General features: G+C 37.0%; 2 long non-coding RNA genes across 2 annotated transcripts; both read right to left on the bottom strand.

Moving 5' to 3' along the window:
• Positions 1–14365: 14365 nt before the first annotated feature.
• On the bottom strand, positions 14366–15763 carry LOC145799033 (uncharacterized). The gene is made up of 3 exons (XR_014341023.1): positions 15092–15763; positions 14918–14992; positions 14366–14512 (listed from the first exon to the last, which is right to left on the bottom strand). It is a non-coding gene; the product is annotated as an uncharacterized LOC145799033 (long non-coding RNA).
• Positions 15764–22601: 6838 nt separating this feature from the next.
• LOC114269126 (uncharacterized) lies at positions 22602–23419 on the bottom strand. Its single transcript, XR_003631513.2, has 3 exons — positions 23267–23419; positions 23073–23182; positions 22602–22972 (listed from the first exon to the last, which is right to left on the bottom strand). It is a non-coding gene; the product is annotated as an uncharacterized LOC114269126 (long non-coding RNA).
• Between the last annotated feature and the right edge of the window lie 1850 nt (positions 23420–25269).

The following is a 25269-nucleotide window of genomic DNA, read 5'->3' as shown; positions in this document are numbered from 1 at the left end:
CTATGTGAAAATGTAGAGAGAGAAAGAGTCTCAACTTTAGGTTTTAGGGAGAAAAAATCTAAAAAAAGTGATGTAAATTTTCGCGATCTAATATTCGCACAGTCTGCTCGAGTGCAAGAGTTGACGCTCGCGCGTCAGACACAATAAATTGTTCCGCTCGAGCGCAAGAAGTGACCCGCTCGAGCGTAGAATACACACATCCAATACTTTTGCAGGCAATAAACAAACCGCTCGAGCATAAGAAAGGTCGCTCATTGCCCACCCGCTCGAGCATAGAAAACACTATTCCAGTACTTTTGCAGACGTGCAAACTACTGAGAGTCTGCAAATCCCGCTTCAGCGCAAGAAGTTTGAAAACCAAGCAACCAACTTGTTTCGAACACGCTCAACACGTCCAAATAACCAAATTTAAAGAGGAATAAAGGGAAAAGAACAATGAACGACATTCAAAAACCATAAACCCAAGTCTGAACTATTACAAGTGTCGGGTCAAAACCGGGATCGCTATATCGTACACATTTTAGCTCAAATGAATAATCTATTAATCGATCAAACATGGATATTGAAATTGCTGTTGAGGAGTCTCTAAGATCAGGGATTGAAATCAACAAACCACTGAGAACAATGAAATTAGGGATTCGATCGCGAGAGAGAGGGATTGAAATCAACAAACCACCGAGAACAATGAAATTAGGGCTTCAATGGAGAGAGAGAGAGAGAGAGAGAGAGAGAGAGAGAGAGAGAAAGAGAGAGAGCGAGAGAGAGAGACAATGGTGTGGAGAAGGAAATGAAATCCCGACTATTGAAGTTGAAAGAATGAAAATAAAATAAAAGAATGTATGAGTTGTGTTTATTGGGGACGAATCAAAATTGTTGGCAAAAAGTCATTAACCTTTTGCAACCAAATAGTTTTGTCTTAAAAATAAAATAACAAGATTAAATTTTATTTTTTTCAAAATTGTTTCATTTTGGCTTATTTGCAAGGTTTTTGTTGCTTCAGCCAAAAGGAGTCTATACTCTTCTTTCTCATCTTCATTTGGCTGTTCCATCTCCTCATCAAATTCCACAAACATGTTCAAGAAGTGCTTGTTGCATACCTGAATTGAACTAGAAGATATTGATGATTGCAGAGGTTGCAAAAATCGAGCAAGTTTGGCATCCTTTGATTTTTTGTTGGAACCTTTGGCGTATCTCCCTTTATTCAAGAATTTGTGTGGAAGCCCCAACTCAAGAGGTGAGAGTTTCTTTCTTCTATTGGTGGATTTGTGTATCCTAATAGGACTGTTTTTGTGCAAAAAAATAAGCGCTTGAGTTGGATTGAGGTGGTTTGGGAATGAGGCATGATTAGGGCTAAGAGATTTTCGAACATGGTTTTGAGACAAAATAGGGTGGCTGGAAGAAAAAGAGCATTGGAATCTGTGCGTTGTTGTACGTATGGAAGTTCTGCTTCAAGTGTGCGAAGCTTGGCACCGTTCATACTACATGTGACATTACAAGAATCCTCAACTTGGCTGAGAAGAGCTACATCATCATCACTGTAATTCTCTACCGGAGCTAAGCCTTCGAGATCACCGGCCAAAAATGCACCCTATAAGACATTTACAGAGTGGACTGAGACATCTTCACCAATGTTGATATGATCACCATCATCTTTTGCACTCTATATAACACCGGTCTCTTCACTAAGGAAACCTTCAGTAGAATTAGATTCATCGATACCTTCGTCCACCTTAACTGCCGCTTTGGGGTAATGAGACGAGCCTAACATGTAGATCTTCTAAAATTCCAACTCTGAAACTTTGATGTCGAAAATAAATTGACCGACTTTCAATTTGCAAAATCCATTTATTGAATTTTTAAAATTTGTTTCCATGAGAACTTTCCCTCTTTCCAGCTCCATGCGTGAAGTAGTTTTTCCATCAAAAAAAAAAAAAAAAAGCTTGGCCCTGTAGACGCACCTGCGTAGGCCTCACTACAGTTCGGACTCAATTTGTGTCACGGTTCTTAATCTGAACCAAAGAGTCCAAATCCGGCAAATCGTTTTGAGAAACAGATTTTTGAAAAGAAGTGCCAAACATGGACTGCTTTGCAAGATACAGAGTCGCCACCTAAATATTTTTTATGGGGGAATTTAGGAAACCCTGACTCGGTGCCAAAGGCCACGTGTCCGTCATCGCCAAAGTTGCCTCGGCTCGGGAGGTTGGGTACGATTGGGGAAGGTCAGCTATGAGCACCCCCTCTCGCCCGATCTGAAGATCGGCCTCTACTAACCATGATATCCGTTTTTGAAAACGTTATGTGCTCTTATTCCGGTTATTAGCCTAGAATTACTATGTTGTGCACACATAGTAGAGACCAAATCGCCTAAATTGGAGCAAAACATTTCATGCTTGTTTTGAAGATGGTTTGCTACTCGCAAGTAGGGTAAAATGCAGGTTTTGCCACCTTCGAGTGGGCTTTTAGAAAAGATGATTTTGCCACTATCTAGTGGGCTTAAAACTCACAGTTTTAATGCATTTTTCCAATTTAGGCAATTCAACCTCCATCCACAGGCATTCAAGCAATTATATCACATAAGCAGCTAGCCTCATGGTAATCATGCTGTTATGGCAACACTCACACGCATGCGGTATGCTAAAGCATAAATGCTTACCGAGTACTCCGAGCCAAAACAAAAACTAGTTAGTAATCATATGCATGATCCTAGTTCATGTTAAGATGGCTAATGCAACACATGCAAGATGCAACTAAGATAGGCTCGGTTAATCTATAATGACATGTGAAAATGCACAAGTAGCATGTATTCAAGTTAGATTTGAAATGCTTATGCAGTTAGTATGATGCGCCGAGCCTGGTGCATGCAATACTGATGAATGATGCACGCATGCATAGCATAAGGTATGCTAAAGTAAACATGTCCTAATACTAACCATCAAAAGCAGGTAAATAAAAGGGAGAAAGAAGTGGGGGTTGGAAGACATGCACACACGCACCCACACTTATTACAAATTCACCCTCGCTCGGAGGGACCAAAAGAATAATACAAATTAATTAACCTACAAGCTAATTAATTATTACAGACCAATTAATTAATTAACAAATTAACCAATCTAATGAAAGCAGTAAACAGCCACGGGAAGAGGGCCCAATGCAAAGCGCGCTCGACTTCGCTCGGAAAGTCACTGCCATGCACAAGTTTGCCTCTGCTTTGACTGTTCTGCTTCTCTGAAAATTGCACAACTTCCAAGGTTGCTTCTCTGAGTGTTGTGGGACACTACCGGCTGAGTGAGATCATCACCGGCCATTTAGAATGTTCATCGGCTAAACATTATGCTCTCGGCCAAACCTGTTTTGCCGGTCGGCACCCAACACTGCCGGCCGGCCAATTCTTCCTGCTGAAACCTGTTTGACAGTAGCAGAGGGCAGACAAGGCATGGCAATGTATTTCAATCAAATGTATGCACCAACCACACTCCCTATCATGCAAGGGACTCAAGGGAGCATGGCCCTCGACTCTCGGACCACCAATCGCGCATTTCAATGCGTGATGGCCCAAAAGCCAAGTGTGCAACTTCAATATGGAATGAAATGCACAAAACAAACAATGGGCCCCAACCTCCATCATAATCAATTCAAGAGGCAAGAGATGCATGCTAATGTAATGCAACCTAGGCATGTGAGCTAAGTGTGCAACATGAGCATGTGAACAAACAATGTAAACATGTAAGTATGCAAGTTATGCAAACTAACAAGCATGCAAGATGGATGAGCAGGCAACGACATGTGGGAATGGTCTTAAACCAAAATGGGCAGCTCTCAAATAGGCCCAAATCAGTGGCCAAATGCCATGGAAATGAGGGCCAAAACACATACAAGCATGCATGCACACATGGTTCAACACTTAGGCACCAAAGAGCAACTTTTAAGCACACTTAAAAGAGAATAAACATGGATACATGGCATGCATAGAAAGCTCTGAAATCATGTTATAGAAGGTGCAAAACCAAGTAAACAAGACAAGCCAAGCATGCAACAATGGTCTAAAACTCAAGGCAAGCCAAGGGGGATTACATGGTAGCTATACAAAGCAAAGCATGGATGACCCGAATGACCCAAAACAGATCTCAAGCACACTAAAACATGCATAAAAGCTTCACAAAGCTAAGCCAAAACAAGTAAGCATAGTGGTCTAAATGCTAGATACATGTTAAGGCAATTTCATGGCATTACAAGACAAGTATGCAAAGCAAGCATGGTGTGTCTAAACCAATTAAAAACAGTGCTATATCATGGCAAAATAAGCACAAATAACACTTAAGACATGGCCAACATGAACTTAAAAATGGTGCTCACACATGAGGCTAAAATGGCATTTTTTGAAGACAACAAGGAGATGGGATGGCCCTCTCCTTCTTAGGACCTTAAACCACCATCCTCACCACTGAAATCCAGGGATTTCAGTGGTGAGGAGGCCCAAACAAGGTGGTCCCGAAACTCATCAAAAATAGCACAAAATGGGGCCAAACAAGGCCTAAGAGGGGGTAAACGACCCCAAACACAAAAGTGACCTTAATGAAGTATCTTAAACACACAAAAAAAAAACAGAACTTTTTTATGTTATACACGAAGCTCAAAACAGCAAGCAAGATAGGCTAAAAGTGTGCAAAAACGGGGAATAAAGAGGGAAAAGGGGTTACCTTTGTAGCCAAAAGGGGACAGCAGCCCCTTGGTCCCAAAATATAGTCCCTTAGCCTCTAAAAATGGCCTCCAAGCTCCTTAGGTTGATGATGGAGGTGTTAGGCCAAGAGTTGTAGTTCAAATGGCCGAAAACTAGACCCTTTTGGACCCTCTAATCCACACAAATGTACAGAGAGAGGGAGATATAGAGAGGGAGTGATATATATGTGATATATATCATATTTTTCTAACCCCCTAAAAGGGAGGAGAGGCTCTCTTTATATAGAGAAACCAATGGGGCAAAGCTTCTCTTAGAAGCTTTGACCAAAAAGGCCAAGCTTCTCTTAGAAGCTTGGAGCAAAAGGGCCAAGCTTCTTGGAGAAGCTAGGCAAAGGGGTCAAGAGGTTCAAGCTTCTTGGAGAAGCTAAAAAAAAAGGGTCAAGCTTCTTAGAGAAGCTAAAAAAGGGTCAAGCTTCTTGGATAAGCTAAAAAGGGTCAAAAGGTTCAAGCTTCTTGGAGAAGCTAAAAAAAGGTTCAAGCTTCCTCAAGAAGCTAAAAAAAGGTTCAAAAGGGTCAAGCTTCTTGGAGAAGCTAAAAAGGTTCAAGCTTCCTCAAGAAGCTAAAAAAAGGTTCAAAAGGGTCAAGCTTCTTGGAGAAGCTAAAAAAAGGGTCAAGCTTCTTGGAGAAGCTAAAAAGGTTCAAGCTTCCTCAAGAAGGGTTCAAAAGGGTCAAGCTCCCTCAGGAAAAGGTCTCGGCCAGGAAAAGTGGCCGATTGATCAGAAATAGTGGCCGGCCGACCAAACACAATGCCGACCGACCATCAATAGTGCCGACCGACCATCACCAATGGCCGGTGGCAAGGAAACAAGGCCGGTGGCCTCAAGCCATGGCCGGTGAGGTGTGGGGATGGCCTACAAGCTACTTCCCACCCTCAGAAGCAAAACAACAAGTGTTTGGTGCAAAACCAGACACAAAACAGTCGAGTCGAGAGATCCTGAGGCAGGGCGCGTAGCCGAGGCCTCCGGGAACTCAAGACGAACACGAACAAGGGTAATCATCGAGTGTTCAAACGATGACGTCCAAGTCTTAAGGACGGTCAAAAATGGGGTGTCTACAGGCCCCAATTGTTGGCAATTTTGGTGAAAGTTGTGGAGTTCCAAGCATTCAGAGGAACCCCTTCAATGGCCAGCCAAACTCTCCTTGACGACATAAACTCTCTATAATGCCACTCATACACTTCATCAAACCAAGTTTCTAGCCACCACCTACTCCTTTGAAGCATCTCTTTCATATCTTCCGCATTATTAAATTGCAACAGAACCTTAACACCACCTAGTGTTTTGATTATTATGTAATTGACCCCTTCAGTTCTCATTGCCTCATCGATATACCAATCGCACAAGTCTTTACCCAAGAGTCATCAATCTCTTCCACTTCAACAGTGAAAAGAGAACCATCTGGGTTAACTTCGACTCCTTCCACAGAATACGGTGACTGGTCTTCAGGGTCTTATTTATGCCCCCAAATCTGGTCTCCTTTTGGGAAGAGAGAATAAGGCAAAAAAGTTTTCTTCTTTCTCCAAATCATTCTTTTCCCAAAGAGAATGGTTGCTATTTTCACTACTAGTATATGAACCCGCTACTAGACCCCATTGAATGAATGAACGGCTTCATCGGCCTCATCTTCCTTAAGGTATCTTACAAACCCAAACTTACTATTACTAAATCTGCGTCACTTGAAAGGAATAAAAGCATCCACAATCATCTCACATTTATTAAAAACTCTTCTAAGCCACTGTAACAGCGCCCGCGTAGGGGGCCTCAATGCTACAGTTCGGACTCGATTTGTGTCACGGTTCTTAATCTGAACCAAAGAGTCCAAATCTGGCAAATCGTTTTGAGAAACAGATTTTTGAAAAAGTAGTGCCAAACATGGACTGCTTTGCCAGATACAGAGTCGCCACCTAAATATTTTTTTTTATGGGAGAATTTAGGAAACCCTGACTCGGTGCCGAAGGCCACGTGTCCGTCATCACCGGAGTTGTCTCGGCTCGGGAGCTTGGGTACGATCGGGGAAGGTCAGCTATGAGCACCCCCTTTCGCCCGGTCCGAAGACCGGCCTCTACTAACCGTGATATCCGTTTTTGAAAACTTTATGTGTTCTTAAACCAATTGTTAGCCTAGAATTACTATGTTATGCGCGCGGCAAACAAGTATAGACCAAATCGCCCAAATTGGAACAAAACATTTCATGTTTGTTTTGAAAATGGTTTGCTACTCGCAAAGTAGGCCAAAATGCAGATTTTGCCACCCTCAAGTGGGCTTTTAGAAAAGATGATTTTGCCACTATCTAGTGGGCTTTAAAATTCACAGTTTTAATGTGTTATTCCAATTTAAACAATTCGACCTCCACCCACAGGCATTCAAACAGTTTATCTCATATAAGCACTTAGCCGCATGGTAAGTATACTGTTATGGCAACATTCACACGCATGTTGGATGCTAAAGCATAACCACTTACATTGTACTCCGTGCCAAAACAATAAACTAGTTAGCAAATGTGCGTGTCCTAGTTCATGTTATTTTGCCTAATGCAACACATACAAGGTGCAATTCTAGTTAGGCTCGGTTAACCTAAATATGGCATACGATATGCAACCAACTAATTCATGTATTCAATTTTGGAATTTGAAAATACGAATGCGGTTAGCATGATGTACCGAGCCCGGTGCATGTTAACAGATGCATGAATGCACGCATGCATATCATAAGGTATGCTAATTTCAAAAATGCCCTAATCTACCATCATAAGCTGGTAAATAAAAGGGAAGAAAGAAACGGGGATTGGAAGACATACACACACTCACCCACACTTATTACATGTTTACCCTCACTCAGAGGGTTCGAATTAATATTACAGTCCCAAAATAATGAACAAATAAAATTATTACAAAATTTCCTAATTAATTAAAAAGAAAGAGGAAGCAAAAGAATGAAGAGGGTGGCCACAGCCTCTGCCTCGGGGCGCACAGATGATGCATGCTCGAATCCGTCCTGCCCGGAAAACCCGTACTATGCTCTTGTCGCCTCTGTTTGTACTGCCTTGTCTTTCTGAAAATTTCCAAAGTGCTGGAACAAGCTCTCTGCATCCTGCAGAGCACCACCGGCCAGACAGAATTGCCACCGGCACTCCGAAATTCCCGTCGGCACTTTATCAGATTCATCGGCACTCCAGATAGTGCCGGTCGGCACTAAATTCTGCCGGTCGGCAGAAACTTCCTGCAATAGACAGTTTGACAGCAAACAGAGGACAGGCAGTGCATAGTATGGAGTTTTTGGACACATGTAAGCATGGTCCTACTTCTTATCATATTTTAGACTCAAAGAAGCATGACTTTCGATCCTTGAATCATCAATGGTACATGATGAGTCAAAGGATCGAATTTGCCATTTGATATGAAAATGCATGCAACAAACAACATGAAAAACTGAGGCCTTATCAAGTTAGAGTCAAAGGTCCCGATGACCGGGAATCAAGGCGCGTTGCATCACTTGAAGTATGAATGGTCCTTGATTCCCGAACTTAGTTTGACACCCCAAACCAAGTAAATGCAATGCATGTAATGCTCAACAAGGCTCAAATACATCATGCCACCAAGATATAAAGCACAACAAACATTATGCAACCAACATGACAAATGTACAATGCTAAGCATACAAGGTACAAAAATGGTGCAAACATGGACCAAATTGACTATGGGATTGATGTGCTACAAAGCTTAATGGAACAACTATGCAACAAACATGGAGTAAGCATGCAAGAGGGCTTAAAAATGGCAAAAGGGCAGACCCTTACCCTCCTCAAAACGGTGGCCAAGAGTGCTCAAAATGATAGACAATCAACTCATGTTAACAAGCAAATTCATGGTCCCAAAGCTAAGGCACACAAGGAGACAACTTACCTTCAATGACATGACCACTCATGGCATGATCAAGACAAGTAAAAACAGAATCTATGCATGCAAAATAGGACCCCAAAAGCTCCTAATATGGCAACTAAGATATCCCCCATGATGCAAATACACTAAGGCTCATTCTTAGGCATAAGAGGACACACCCTCAAGACATGAAAAAGACCATGCATGCACACATGTAAGCATGATTCTTGGACTAAAATATGACCCTAGATGATGCCAAATTAAGAGGGTAAACACAACCATGCATGCTAGAGGTCAAAATGCTCAAAGCTTCCAAGCCAAAATACAAAGCAACTCTAACAAACATGCTAAACATGACCAAGTTGATAACCAACAGATGTTAAGCATGGAAAAACAATGCTAAATGCTCCATAGAACCAAGCCAACACACACAAAAATCATGGCCTAATCATGGGATGTATTTTTAAGCAAGATGGAGCAATACAAAGCAAATATCACAAGCATACAAGAGGGCCAAATCCGGCCAAAAACAGAGGTTATGTAAGACCTAAGATGCCTAAAAAAGTGCTGAAATGAAGCCAAGAAACAACAAGCACACATGCTATCCTTTTGAGCCCAAAAAGCAAGGAAACAAAACCATAAAGGGAGAGGGGTGTCCCTCCCCTATGCAAGACTTCAAACCAACTTTTTTGACACCAAAATACACTGATTTTTGGTGATCAAAAGATCAAAATGCTGAAGTGAACGAAACCTTATCAAAAAGGCACCAAAATAGGCCAAACAAGGCCTATGAGGGTGAGTTTGCAATCTAACCACAAAGTGACCTTAATGAAAGTGTTAGAGCAGGAAAATATGAGCCTTTTTTATGTTATACACAAGAGCCAAAACAATAAACAAAATAGGTAGAAAATCAATGCAAGTTTGGGGAATAAAAGGGAAGATGCTCACCCTTGAAGAACCCTTGAAGAACAAATGGCCTAACCTCCTTCTTTGGATCAAAACCAGTCCAAAACTCAAGAAACAACTCCACCAAGCCCCTCAATCTTGGACTAAGGTGTAATGGTGTGTGTAATGGTGCAAAAGTAAGGTAAAACACACCTTTTGGGCCAAGAAACACACACAAGAAGGGAGAGGGAGAGAGGTATAGAGATAATATGTATCTATATCTCTAAAGGCTGATTTTGCTTCTGTTTTTCTAACCTAGAACCAAGAGGAAAGCCTCCCTCTTATAAGGATCCCTCTTGTAAAGCTTCTTCAACAAGCTTGGCTAGAGGGAAATCCCTCCATACACGTGTATGGAGGGGAAAGGAGTTGGTGCCAGCTATCACAGCTGGCACAAAATATCTCCATAAAGTGGAGGAACAGTGGTCGGCTGCCCAAAAAGGCTATTCCGGCAAAAAACAGTGCCGACCGGCAACATATTATGCCGACCGGCAATAAAGTGTGCCGACCGGCAAACAAAATTGCCGATGGAAGAAAAAGACCAGCCGGTGGCCTCCAGCCACTGCTGGTGGTGCATGGGGATATCTCACAAGGCATTCCCTGCCCCTCTAAGGCAAAACAAAAGTGTTTGGTGCAAAACCAGACACTAAACAGTCGAGTTCGGGGATCCTGAGGCAAGGCGCGCGAGCCGAGACCTCCGGGAACTCCAAACAAACACAATCATGGATGATCACCGAGTGTTCAAACAGTGACGTCCAAGTCTTGAGGACGGTCAAAAATGGGGTGTCTACAGCCACCAACTGTACTATGAACGATTAATACTTGGTGGTTGTGTTCATACTTGAGAATCATAATTTGGTGGTTGTGGATGGAGGCAAGTGAGAAGGGTATGGTGTGATTGCGGAGGGGTGGTGGTGATGACAGTCAACAAGTTGCAAATGAATGGAAAGGAGAGGATGTAGAAGAAATGAGGAAGAAGAGAAGACAAAAGCAAATGCAATGTCAAATTTCATTATTTTGTAATTTTGTTTATCCAATTCTCACGCTTAGTGTAAGTAACAAAAACATTCCCACTTGTTTTGTAAATATTTACTCCAAGTCTTTTTTGGTATTGTACAGATTCAACAAAAGGACAGGAAGCCATGCTTATTGCTAGATTATGCAAATTGGGATTAAGATTATAGTAATATTGTGAGTGATGAAATTACCAATGTGGAGGTATTAGACTCAAGATGTAAGATACAAGATAACTTTGTTATTTTTGTCTAGTAGGAAGCGAACTCTCACGGGATAGGACTAGTGATCTAAGGTCTCGTTTGGCATGTGAGTGTTGTAGCCTAAAAGTTAAAAAGTTATTAAAAAAAATCAAAAAGCCTATAACCTATACCAAAAAGTCAAAGATTCTCTTTTTTCTTCATTTTTTGCACATCTTTTCGTAAAAAATCAAAAAGTCATTCCAAACATACTAATTTTTTTATCTCATATTTTAGTCAAAAAGTCAAAAAATTATTAAAATAGTCTGTTTCCAAACAAGGCCTAAACCGTCATAAAAAATGCTAGACTCACCTATTTCTTTCCAACTAAACATGATTTTCGAACGGCCCACTAACTCATTATATTGGTTTATTATCTCAATAATTAAATTAAAAGAAAGGAGAAATGAAACAATTATTTTAAAATATAGGAACAGTATTTATATGATATAAAGAGGTGTATAATAGAAACATAAAAAGTAAAAATAATAATAATAATAATACAAAATAATGTGTCAAATTTTGATTTCAGTTTCAAATTGAATAACTCAAATACATAAATGCCAGTATTAGTTTTTTTTATTTTATTTTTATTTTTTATAATGCCATTCAATTAAAAATTAAAAAGAAAAGAGAAGAAAAGATGGTGTTCTGGAAACACAACTACAAGTAAACTATGATGTGTACAAATAAATGGCATGTGACATCATGTCATCGTTAACGCTGATGAATTGAAGTTTACTAAATCCTCTTTTTTTTTCTTTTTTTTTTTTTTATCAGCAAAGAGAAATTTCATTTAATAGCATTAAATTAAAGGTACAGAAAGATGACATGCATCGAGAGAGATTCAGAAGTATAAAAATACCCCTACTACTGCTACTCGCATCCATACAACCAACCCCTAAGCCTCTATTTTTTAAACAAAAAAGTTAAGAAGAACTTAACTAGAGAATTAAAATACATGAATCCCCACATATTCAACCCACCAAAACACCCAATACAAACTAAATGAACTACCCTGCACCCAAACTAAACTAAATTAACTAAACCAACCCCGGGAACAACACCAACGCCTCTGCCAAGTCCACTCCTCTGACGCTGCTGCAAGAACAAGACACGCCTCTGCAGCTTCAACCACCCTCTCCTAGCTGCTGCCCACGCCTCCTCTAAGCTGCTGTAACTCCATAGCTACTACCCACTCCACCAACAAGCCACGCCTCTGCCTAGAAGACTCCAAAAACCACCGCCGAGAACAACACCCACTGCCGACAGAACTACACCCCGGCTGCAACACCCACTGCCTACACAACAACACCCACTGCCGAAGACACCCACATAGCATCTCCCACCAGATCTTCTTCTTGCTCACACCCAATCCCCACGCCTTAACCTGTGCTGCAGCCCACATAAAAATAACTACACCTCCTCTGCTACATCAGGTCCTCTTCTTTCTCGCACCCAACACCCACTGCCAATCACCAAAACCAACAGGTCTTCAATCACACGCCGCGGATCCGCACACCCACCGAGCACCGACCACCTGCTAGGACACCTCCAAACATAGGTAGAAACTCACCCCTCAAACTCTTACTCGAGGAGGAGCGCTCGAGTGACAACCGGACAGAACTGGATCGCACCCCTCAAGCTCCAACTCGCCAAAAGCGCTCGAGTGAAATACCTGGAAGCCCCTGCTGAAACAGCTACTGCAGCAAGGTTGAAGCAGACGAGGACAAACTGAAGACAAAGCCTGGACACACCAACCACTAACCCGCAGCAACGAAGCACACCAAGGAAGGATGAAAACGGGGGACTCAAGTTTATTGAAATGAAAAAACTGACAAGGCAAAGGAAAAGAACAAGCTAGGCCAGCCGACCGCCATCGCCAAAGGCGGCAGCCAGCTGGCCCAAAAAGAGGCCGGAGATAGAGGTTTTCAGGAAAAGAAAAGAGAGGTTTTTAGAGAGAGAGAGAGAGGTTGATCACTGTTTACTAAATCCTCTTGCTGACAAATATTAGACAACATTTATGAAAATGTCAATTATAAATGGCTGGAAAGATAAGACGGTGGACATTTTAACAATAAACGTTGTCTAATCTAATTGTGGCATTTCTAAAGCTTATAGCATCATTTTCTAAATGCAAAGTGTCAAAATTATGAGAAAAATAAGATTTCATATGATCCCAAGAAATATTGAACAAATTAAGATTTACAATAACTTTATTGCTGAAGACATTAAATTACAACGGTCCAGTTTGAAGTCTATCTTAATGTTAAAGGTAGATTATTTTGTTATGATGGGCGGATACCAACATAAATGTCGGAGTATTTTTTTTTTATCAGTAAAAAAAATAGAGTATATTAATGAAAGCGAAAACATACAAAGAGAATTACATCAATAGACAAAGCCAAGGTGTTAAAGCTGCATCATAGCTTAAGAAAGGGTCGATACGAGTGCTTTTAGGTTGGTGGCAAGGGTCAAGGTTGCTCAAGAAAGAAATAGTGATTGGGGAGGTTATTCTTTTTGCGATAATGTGGACTGTATGGAATCCGAGAAATGAATGCCTATTCAATGGTGCACAACATGATTGGGAAGCTACATTGGATTTAATCAAGATTCAAGTCGCTTTGTGGGTCAAGTTCAAGAACAATTTCTAAGAATTCAGCATCAATGACTTCTTCTTTTTTTCGCTTGTAGCTTGTGCTTAACAGGGGCTTTTGGTGGGGGATTTGATTTCTGTAACTTCATCAGTGTGTTCAAATGGTTTAGGTAAGTTTGTGTCACTACAACAAGTTGGGTCTTGGATGACGAATTTTTTTCGTCTCCAAAGAGCTAATTTCGTCACTATAGATATTTGTGTGGAAATATTTTCGTCACCGGGTTCGTCATTGAATGTTTGTCACTAAAAAGCATCGTGATAAAAAATAATTTCGTCACCAATGAAATTACTTTAGTGACGAAACTTTTTGTCACCAATAAAACAACATTTTGTCACCAAAAATCCTCATTTTCGTCACCAAATAGTTTTTCAGTACCACATTTATAACTTTAGTTGACGAATAAATTTGTCACGCATGTTGATCATTGATGAGGAAATAATTTCGTCACAGTAAGATGTAAAGTTGACAAAATTTTTCGTCTCCAAATATCATGCATGGGTGACGAAATATATTTTGTAACAAAAATATATATACATGACGAAATTTTTAATCACTAAACAACAAAATTAATGAAAACCTTCATATATAAACTATAGTAAATTGTCACAAAAATATTTATTACCGACAAATAGTCACTTTGTCATAATAACAAATACAAATGACGAAAACAATTCGTCACTAAACTTGTCCCATATTTTGTATTTCAATTTAAATTATTATTTTACAAATATCTCTATTCATATCCCAATAACCTTTTAAATGTATTAAGAAATCCACTAGCTATTATATACCACTCCATAAAAAAATTCACCAAAAAATTTATATTATAAATCAAAATATATCCATCAAACAAATTTAATAATAATCCATTAAGTATAACAAAAAACCATCAAAGCAATTCCAAAAATGAACTAACATGGAGTTCACAAAAAAAATCAACATTCAATCTTGATTTGCAACTAGAACCAAGTATCAGTTCAGGAAAAAAAAATTTAACACTTGATCTTGATTTGCAAGTATGCTTCCAAACGTCATCAAAAACCAATCTACAAAGAAAATAAAAAAAAAAAATTAAAATATTATCAATTACATTGTATAGACCTCTTTATCCATGTCAATACAAATTGTGTACACAATGAGTCTAGCTTAACAACCAAAAATTCCTTTATACATGACAAGCTCCTATTAATCACATCACTAAATTAGAGCAACTTCAACACTACCTAGCAAAAATACTCAAAAAAATATACACGTAGTTTTGTCTCTATTTTGGTTAATGTGTATTTTAATAAGGGTCATGCTAAGTAAGAAGTAACTAATGAATCTATTTTCATTAAATACATCTTCAAACTTGTTAAATCTTAGTTAATAATTAGTGAAATTGTTGTGCTTTAACTAGTATATACTAACCAACATTAGAAAAATAAAAACATAAAACAAGCGGGACTTACCAAAACGGCGATCTACGAGTTCATGGGATACCTCCTCCTTTAAATTGTCCTTTGAAACCTTGCTTCTTAAGAAACCTTGCTTCGTAGAAAAGAATGAAAATAAGGTCAGACGTGGGTGAAAACAGAATTTATGCGGTTCTTAATTTCAAGTGATTTTTTTCTGAGTGCACTAACCTGAAGATTCACAAGGAACCCACAATGACTAAATGATTTTAGCCCAACAGCTAAAGTAAGCCAAGCAGATGCTATTGATGTGTGCTTTGCCATGGTTAGACCATTGAGCGCAATCCCAGGACCAACAAAACCAATTGACTGCAAGTAAGGATATACCTGATGCTTACTGTATCACATGATTAGTAGGAAAATCCAAAAGTAAAACAAGAGAAACAAATGTAGCCAGAAATATTTCAATTCAAACTTCTAGTTTTCCAGGTTACACGCAATTTTGTGAAACCAGCATCAATGATTGTTTATTGCCTGTTTGAATCAAAATTAGAAAGAAATTTTAAAAAATAAAAAATTGGACAACCATACATGATGTTCATGAGTCCATTGCGTGGACCATGACTACTAGTAAATACATTTTGGAAACAAAATTAATAGAAGTTGTCTTTGGTTATGTTTTTACTTTTTTGAAAGACCAAGCTGCTTGTCTGAGGTGGACATGATATATCTATAACAAAGAGACATGTATTTCATCTTTCTCATAAAATCAGTACACTTATTGAGTATGTGATAAATTGCTGATAAACTACAACTTTTAGGCTAGCTATGGCCTTGCTGTTTTAAAATATATAGGCATCCATGAAAGAATAACAAAGAATCCCTGTATACAACGGAAACAATATCAGTACCCAAAAAATCATATATCTACACAATGAAAGATATGTACACAAGCATTCAAATACTTTATACACCTAATCACACAATTGTATTGGGTATATATTCACAAATTAAGTTAGTGATTTGCAGGGTTCCTTCTTAGTATATCATTCTAACCAAAGAAAGAAAAGTATAATCAAATAACATACATTTACTTCGAAACATTCTCTTATCTAAACATTTCTAAAGCATAAAAGGTTGACAAATAAGATCATACATGGGAGCCATATTGTGTTGATTTTGTGGAAACATATATAGCCGGATCTTGCTGGTCTTAAGAAAAAGATCTAAATAATACGAGAAGAAAAATGATACCATGCTCATGACAACCAAGCTTCTAGTATAATTTGTCCTCCTATCCAGCCAATTCTCAAAAGTGCAACTTTTTAACTAAAACACCTATCAAGAGGCAATGTAACTAACTTGAGAAAAGAATTCCCAGGAGAGAGCCAAAGATGCAGCATATTTCTTGAAGAAAACATACCCTTGCCAGGTCATTTCCTTCACTATTTTGCAGAGCATACTCAAACACCTCCACTTTAGCTATAAGTGGCAAATGGTCATAATCTTTAGCAAAATTAAGCATATGTTTGTGCTCTAGATTTAAGGTGATCTATATACCAGAAACATGCACAAAAAATTAGACGAAATGCGCGTGCGCGCGCACACACACACACACACACATAGAGCATCAAATGAACCTTAGAGGACCTTTCTAGCATCTCTTTACTCCGAATGAGATGGTGCAGGGTGTCACAATTTGGTACCCATCCTATTAATCCACTGTTTGGAGACAATGTGAATGACAGCATATCTTTGAATAGAAAGATCCTTCTCTGCAATGTTTTTGGAATTTTCCAAAAGTGTGTTCACCAAACCAAAGAGCTGGCCAACATGCAAAATAAAATGTCATTGATAGAGTAACAAAAATAATATAAAAACACCACGTACAATTCCAATTTTGTAAACATAACCCTTATGTGCCTTAGAACCCAGCACCACTAGAAAGTGGATGCAGAAAACTAGAAGCCCCACTTCTTAAATAATCCCACAACCAACAACCAGGTCCAAAGGCTATTTCTTCTTCAAGAGAGTGATATCTAATCTAAAAATTATAAATGATGTTTAGATATGCAAAGTTAAAACCACAATTCAATAGATATATTCAGCAATGCAAACACAGCTCAGAGAAGACACTAGAATTGTCAAATTTAAAAAAAAAAAAATTTAATTTAAAAAAAAAAACTATAAAATATATTTAATAGCTTTAAAATAAAACAAAAGAAAGCTATAAAATCTATGCATCAAGTCTGTAGAATGGAGCATGGAAGGAGCAACCTCATGTTCCTCATCTATACTTCTTTAACATTGAACACAAATTCAGACTAAAGCATGCTTTGAGCAAAATTTTAGAGTTTTGTACTCATAATTTGCTACTTTTAAGCATTATTCTTATCTAAATTCAATCTGAAAAGTATGACTTTTAACCATTATTGTAGTAGTGACTCTATTGAAATGTTTTATAAATATGGATATCCTATGTTGTCTGTGTTTAGAAAAGTATGTAAATGACATCCTTAGTTAGTCCCATGTACTAGGGGACAACAAACTTACTAATACCTCATAGGAATGAAATCTTCTTTGCCTTATGTGCGTGTAGTATTGGGTTGTCATGCCCATCATTTATTCCATATCATATTGATATAGTTGTATAGTAGAGTTGGTTATATACACCAAAACAGAGTTCTAGCCATGGCTACATCCTTTTGGAATTGTATTTAAAAAAAAAATTTAAGAATGAAATTCTAAAGCCAACAACATTTTCATGAAACCCATGAAGAGTGTGACACCTCTCATGCCACCTGACAACCAAACTAAACAATAATGGCTTGAAGCAACCAAATTAGAGGCATAACCACAACAAAACAACCATGGTCTGAACCAACCCAAAGAGGCACAACCTCCACCAATGTGAAAAATGATTAGCAAATACACTATGGTGGTATTCTAAGATTTCATTTTCTTGGTGTTCTCAATGTTAGTATTGATACATATCTTTGCTAATAGTTAAAAAAAAAATGGCAACTAAATTATTATATATACATGGAATTTAATTAAAAATAATCTCTCTTTATCTCATTTCTTTCTACTAGCATTATACTATTTAGCTTCTAATGAATTCAGGCACATTTTTAAGTTGAAAACAATTACAAGTAATCTCACTTTTTCTGAGTTAAATAAGCTTAAAAAAATCAAATAATCTAGAATCTAGAATTGTAGTCAAACACCATCATTTGACCGTTTTTTTAATCCAATAATAACACTAAACCCAAAGATTTATTTATAATTGCAAAAAAACAAAATTCAAACCCATTAAGAAATGAATTGAACAAATACAAATTCTATTAAGAGAGTGGAATTGAACAAATACAAATTCTATTATATATTAAAATTAAGAATTCTATTAATACAAATTCTTTTAATCAATTGGGCTCTACCAGCATACGACAACACTTTATTAGCTCACGATTGAATCCTCTTAGTAATCCTAGCAACCAATTGATCAGAATCTATTTTACACAACTTAGTAGAGACAAGACGAACCCCCAAATACCTCATAGGAAGCTTCCCATCTTTAAAATCCATAATAGAAAGCAACTCACCTCTCAAGTGACAGTCCATATTCCAGCAAAGAACATACGAATCTTAGGATGAAAGATCTTATGGGACTCTATTTATGAAAAATCTTATTCATTCATATACATTTTGTGTCAAATTGTACAAAATTGATATCTGTGTTGCAGATTTATTCATAATTATGTACGCGCATGACTAAAAGGAAGATAGATATCTAGAGGAAGCAATAAAAGCTTTATTTTTTATACAATCTGAAATCTAATTCCAATGAGATGCAAAAAATGTAGACCAACTAAACTAACCTCAGCTGATCAAGAAACAAATGATGCCATATTACTGTCGTGACCATCAAAAATCAACCAGCCCTAGGAATTGATCTTGAACCCCAACAAATTAGGGCCTTCTAGATGACTATTTAAACCCTTGATCAATCATTTTTTGGTTTTAAAATTTTAGCTGATAAAGCAGAGAACTCATCATCGGTTGTGAGAGTGGATTGTCATATATATAACTCATCATCTAATCGCCTTATGTAGAACTCATCGAGGGTTTGAATTGGGGTTTCGGTTTGGGAGGGTTTCAAAGGGTAGATCGAGATGGAGAGAGATAGTGAGGCAGAGATTGAGAGCGAAGGTGAGGCAGAGATAGAGATAGAGATAGAGATAGAGAGATGGTGAGATAGAGATGGAGCACTCCAACTGGGACTGATCTTTGCCAGATGTCGGAGGTAAGGGTTTGGCTAGAAAGGGGGTTGGGGTTAGAGAAGCGGGCGGTGGAGAATCTAGGGTTTGTGGTTGTAGTGCTAGTCGTTCTGGAGAAGAAACAAAGAAAAAAATGATGGAGAGAGAGAGAGACGAAAGCTATGGAGAGAAACAAACAGACAGAAAGACACAGAGAGTGCTAATGCTAGGTAGTGTTTGACACTCTGAAATTTTATTTTGGTGCTATTTTTTTAAGTCACATCTTTTAGGATAGCATTGTGTATTATGGAAAGTGTAATATTTTAAATGGTTAATTTTTTTGTGGGTCGTGAAAAGTATAGTTTTTAATGATTAATTTTTTGTGTCGTGAAATATTTAATATTTTTATCAATTTATAGACGCATGTTGTGTATAGTTGATGTATTAACGGCATGTCATATGCACGTCATAAATTTTTTTATTATTTACAGTTAACATTGCAAGTCGTAAAAAAATCATCATTATTAACATTTACGACCTACGCAATACACACATCATAGTTGAGAAATTATTTACGATATGCAAAAAAAGCAAGTCATAAAAATAAGAAACCACAGCTTGCATTTACTGTATGTCGTTGATATGAAGCTGTAAAAACCCAGTTTTGTTGTAGTGGATAAACATAAAAGGGGTAAAAAAATTAAAACCCTACTCATTTTTTTCATTGTCGCTTAATACATCAAAATTTTCCCACCAACATTTTTTCCTCACCAGAAGATCTCAAAAATATTAAAAAATTTTGGTAACGAAAGCATATTCCTCATAAATAATTTTATAATTAGTGATCAATTTTTTTCTCACCAAAAGTCCCAAAATTTTGGCGCCACCCAAAAAAATTAGTGAGAAAATTTTTGGTGACGAAACTTAATTTTTCCTCACCTAAAAGAAAGTATTTATTGACGAAAATAAATTTCGTCACCTATCATTTTTATTTTTTTATTATATGTGACAAAATTTATAAATTTTTATTTAGTGGTGAAATTTATTTTCTTCAGTAGTTTTCGTCATCAGGAGGCACTGATCGAAGAGAACATGAGGCATCGAAGGAGACGGGTGGAGAGGCTCGGAGATGCGACGTCGACAACGGCACTGAAGAAGGAGAACAGGCAACATCAGTGGTAGCGCTAGAGGAGAACACTCTGAATGAGGACTAACTTGTGTTTTGTTTTGAGAGAGAGATATGAGAGGAAAACTAATTAACAAAACCAAACCAAAAAACAAAAAAAAAAAGGAAAAAATTAGTAGTCTATTTTTTTTTTTTTCTGCCCAATCTGTCAAAATTTTCCCTTCAAAATTAGTGAGTTCCTATTTAATGTAAAAATTCATATTTTCAAGTGTAAAAAGAGGAGGGGGGGGGGGAATTTTTATTTTTTAAAAAAATATCATAAATATTATACTTTTTAAGTATATTTATGTTATGCGTGTCTAAAAAAAACTACAATATTAAAAAAATTCATTGAAAATATAATTTGGAAAATAAAAAAGTAAATTTTTTGAAAACCAAAACCGAACAAGTTTATTAGTGACGAAAATATATTTCTCACCATATAATCTTAAAATTTATAAAATTGAGTTTTTTAAAAAAAAAAATGTAAAATTATTGGTGACGAAAATATATTCCTCACTAAAAATTTTATAATTGGTGACAAAAAAATTTCTCATCAAAAGTCTCAAAATTTTAGCGCCACCAAAAAAATTTAGCGGGAAAACCTTCGATGACGAAATTTAATTTTTCCTCACCTAAAAAGAAATATTTATTGACGAAAATAAATTTCGTCACTAATTACTTTTATTTTTTATTATATGTGACAAAAATTTATAATTCGTCATAAATTACTCTTATTTAGTGACGAAATTTATTTTTTTCATTACTTTTCGTCACCATAAGTTACTTTTGTTGTGTAAAATTATTGACGATAAAAATATATTTCTCATTAAATAATTTTAAAATATTTAAAATTAATTTCTTTTAAAAATATTTAAAATTATTTGTAACGAAAATATATTTCTCACTGATAATTTTATAATTGGTGACAAATTTTTTTTTTATTAAAAATCTCAAAATTTTGGCGTCACCCAAAAAAAATTATAGGAAAAATCTTTGGTGACGAAATTTAATTTTTCTTCACCTAAAAATAAGTATTTATTAACGAAAATAAATTTCGTCACCTATTATTTTTACTTTTTATTATATGTGACAAAATTTATAATTCGTCACGGATTATTCTTATTTACTGACGAAATATTTTTTTCACTACTTTTCGTCACCATAGGTTTAGAGAGTTAATTAACTTGTGTTTTCGTTTTGAGAGAGAGGGGGGAGAGAAAAATTGATAAACAAAAATAAAGGGGGAAAAAAGTTAGTAGTCTATTTTTTCCATTACCGCCCAATATGTTAAAATTTTTCCTCTAAAATTGGTGACAATATAATTTCCTCACTAAAATGTCTCAAAATATTAAAAATTATTAGTGATAAAAATATATTTCTCACCAAATGGTCTTAAAACATTTAAAATCAAGTTTCTCAAAAAAAATATATACAAAATTATTGGTGACGAAAATGTATTCCTCGCTAATAATTTTATAATTGGTGACAAATTTTTTTCTCACCAAAAGTCTAAATTTTTGGCGCCACTCAAAAAATATTAGCGGGAAAACCTTCAGTGACGAAACTTAATTTTTCCTCACCTAAAAAGAAGTATTTGTTGCCAAAAATAAATTTCGTCACCTATTAGTTTTATATTTTTATTATACGTGACAAAAATTTATAATTCGTCACGGATTATTCTTATTCAGTGACAAAATTTATTTTCTTCACTACTTTTCGTCACCATAGGTTACTTTTGTTGTAGTGGTCCTGGACTAGATTTTGGGATTTTTTGCTGCTGTTGCTGGAATAGCTTTGCATCCACCAATATTTGTTTCAAGATGTGGATGCTGTTGGAGTTTTCTTAAATGGTCTTCATGGTTCATAACAGAGGTGGTGGCCCTTTTTTGTGTTGTTCTGTGATTCTCTTTGGTTTTTTTTGTCTTGTAAAATTTGGCTTTAATGCTGGATGCACTTACCTCTCTTTTTATTGATGTTGGTTTTCAGGGTTTTTCTATGTATATTAAATTTTCATCAGTAAATTCTTTTGCTCTCCCCCCCCCCAAAAAAAAAAAAAAATAAATAAATAAATAAAATACATAAGGAACATATCTCAACTAGATTGTTACATTAACTCAAAGCAATATCACTTGCAAACATCTAGGAAAACACCCAACCATTGACGAGAAACCAACAAAAGCAATAAATAAATAAATAAACCGACCATAACAACCAAATTATGATTGCCAAGCATCAGCATAATTACGTACACCCACTAATTAATCACAGTTTAACATCAACATTGGAACACCCATACAGCCAATAATTTAACAAACACTTAACTCCCAAATTGAATCTAGCTTTTATCCTTTTTTTTTTCTTTTTTTTTCTTTTTTTTGTAATAGACATTTTTTACACATCCACTACTATGATGCTCAAGATAATGGCTTAGATTACGACTCTATTGGAGCACTCATATACTAATCAGAGAATACGACTCTATTGGAGGCACTCATATACTTAAAATTTTAATTCATATCTCACTTTTATACATTTTTGTCATATAACACTTTAACAAATATTTTTAGCACATCCAATATGCTTCAAGTCCAAAAGAGTGGTTTGCTTTGTTGCTTTTACTTGGATACTTAGCTTGAATTCATAGCCATCCAAATTCTTCGTCCATTTGCCTCTTTTCAGATTGGAGTCCTGCTAGTCAACCCGAAATTGTTATGTTACATAAAAATGAAAATGAAAATATTTGAGAAAAAACACTGTTAAATCAAAATGGAGAGGCAGATGGAATTACCAGCCTAGTAGAACAATTGGAAGTGTAGCTCCATCGATGGGCTTATGAAACAAATCACAAGCAAGACCATCGATCTCGATCATCTTTAAGTGATCGACCCTTGGAATGATCTAGTTCAATTTCAGCAACAAAAAAAAGTATCAAAAATCAATCACAATCAAAGAAATCAAGTACATATATGTAGAGATCCATACCAATATTCTGGTAAAATCGCTTATTCATTGATTTCATCAATGGAATTTTCGAGACTGTATCTTCATCTTCATCATCATCTTCATCTTCATCTTCATCTTCTCCTCTGTTGATGCTGTTGCTCATCTTCTTAGCAGCCTCGGCTGGGCTGGGTTGGGTTGACTATTCTTACATTGTATATATATACACATTCGTTGGTGTTCCTCTGCCTTGCTTTTTTCATAGAAAAGGTATCCCATTTAAGATTTGATAAATACTCATACATGTCAGTAAAGACTCATTAATATTGTGAGATTATCATAATAAATATATATATATATATATTTAAATGAAATGATTTGAAACTTAGTAAAATTCCTTGGAAAAATGTTTTGAAAAGTGCCTCATGGATTTTTCTTTTTGTTTAGTTATTTACTATAGCGATCCCGGGTTTACCCTTGTTATACCGTGATCCGGACATGTGTCCGTGGATGTTGGTAGTTGTTTATTATCTTGTTTACATCCTTTCTTACTTTGTATTTGAGATATAGGATGTGTTGGGCAGGTTTGTTGCAGGTTGGTTGAGTTTAGAAACCAAAACTAGTTGCCCAGATTTTTGGCCTGTACGCTCGAGCGGAGGTGTTGGCGCTCGAGCGGGGAATACACCTATCCAGTAATTCTTGTGCAGTGTTGTACGCTCGAGCGTGGAATTATCCGCTCGAGCGGAGTTGAGTGAGTGCCGCTCGAGCGTAGGGTTGGGAGCTTGAGCGGAGGCCTGGTTCTGCAAAAGTGCTGGGCGAGTGCATTCTGCGCTCGAGCGGGCGGTTGGCCGCTCGAGCGGAAGTCTGTGAGTGGCCGCTCGAGCGGGGTGTTTTACGCTCGAGCGGAGACCTGGGCTAAAGTCCCGAATTTGTGACTCTTCAAATCACTTTTTCACTTTCTCTTCTCTCTCTTATTTTTCCAAAATCACCATTGTTGAGCCTCTCACTCTAGACTCTACCTTCTCTCTAGGTTTTGATCTAGTAGGAGTGATTTACTCACCTTTGGCCTTTACAAAAAAGTTGTTGATCGTCGAGGGCTTCATTTTAATCTGAAAATCTCGGGTTTTGGAGCACGTTGGGTTTTGTCGTCTTCTCCTTTGGGACTCCGAATTTGAGGTAGGGATATCCTACTCCTCTCTATGGGTTTTGTCTTTAAATATTGGTATTTTGAGATGTTGGGCTTGGTTTGGTAATTTTGTGGAAGTTTGGGGCTTTTGTGTAATTTTACAAAAGTTGGGGTTTTATTCATAATAAACCTAGATGCAAGTTTGGCATAAAAAAAAATGGAATGATTGTTGAATCATTGATGAAAATGGGACCTAAGGGTTGAAATGTTAATTATGGGAATTGACCTAATTACATTGTTTAATTAATTGGGATAATTAATTGAGAAGAATGAAGAAATGAAATGTTGATTGAATATCCATTGTGCATTTATTTTCTGTTTAGAAATAACTGCTTTGGGCTATCGGTGGAGGATAGTCGTGATTGTTGTAGACAATGCATGTTGATTAGGTAAACTGAAACTAATCAATGAAATGTGTCATGGAACTTGACGGTTGATAGAATACATTAATTGTATGTATTGGGTGATTGTATATAGAACTAATGTGTTTATATACGTTATGTGTAGAGGAGGAGATAGGGGATGTACTCCGCGGTTTAGGGGAAGATAGGGGATGTACCTCTAAACCGGATAGGTATTGGGAGGAGATAGGGGATGAACTCCGTAGACACAGCTCATATGCTTGTCTAGAGAAGTGAAGATAGAGCTCATATGCTTATCTTTGTGAAGTGTGGATACAGCTTATATGCTTATCTGTGAATGTGGGATATTGTTGTTATACATATCTGTTGAGAATGTGGATATAGCTTTTATGCTTATCTGAATGTGAGATATAGTTTTTATACATATCTGTGGAAATGTTGATAGAGCTAGCATGCTTATCTGTTGAAAAAGAGAAATTGAAAGGTAACTTAGACTC

Source organism: Camellia sinensis, chromosome 9 (genome assembly GCF_055761805.1).
Source record: "Camellia sinensis isolate YWXY chromosome 9, ASM5576180v1, whole genome shotgun sequence".
In the NCBI taxonomy this organism is placed as follows: Eukaryota; Viridiplantae; Streptophyta; class Magnoliopsida; order Ericales; family Theaceae; genus Camellia; species Camellia sinensis.
This window is presented reverse-complemented; position numbering and strand designations above follow the sequence as displayed.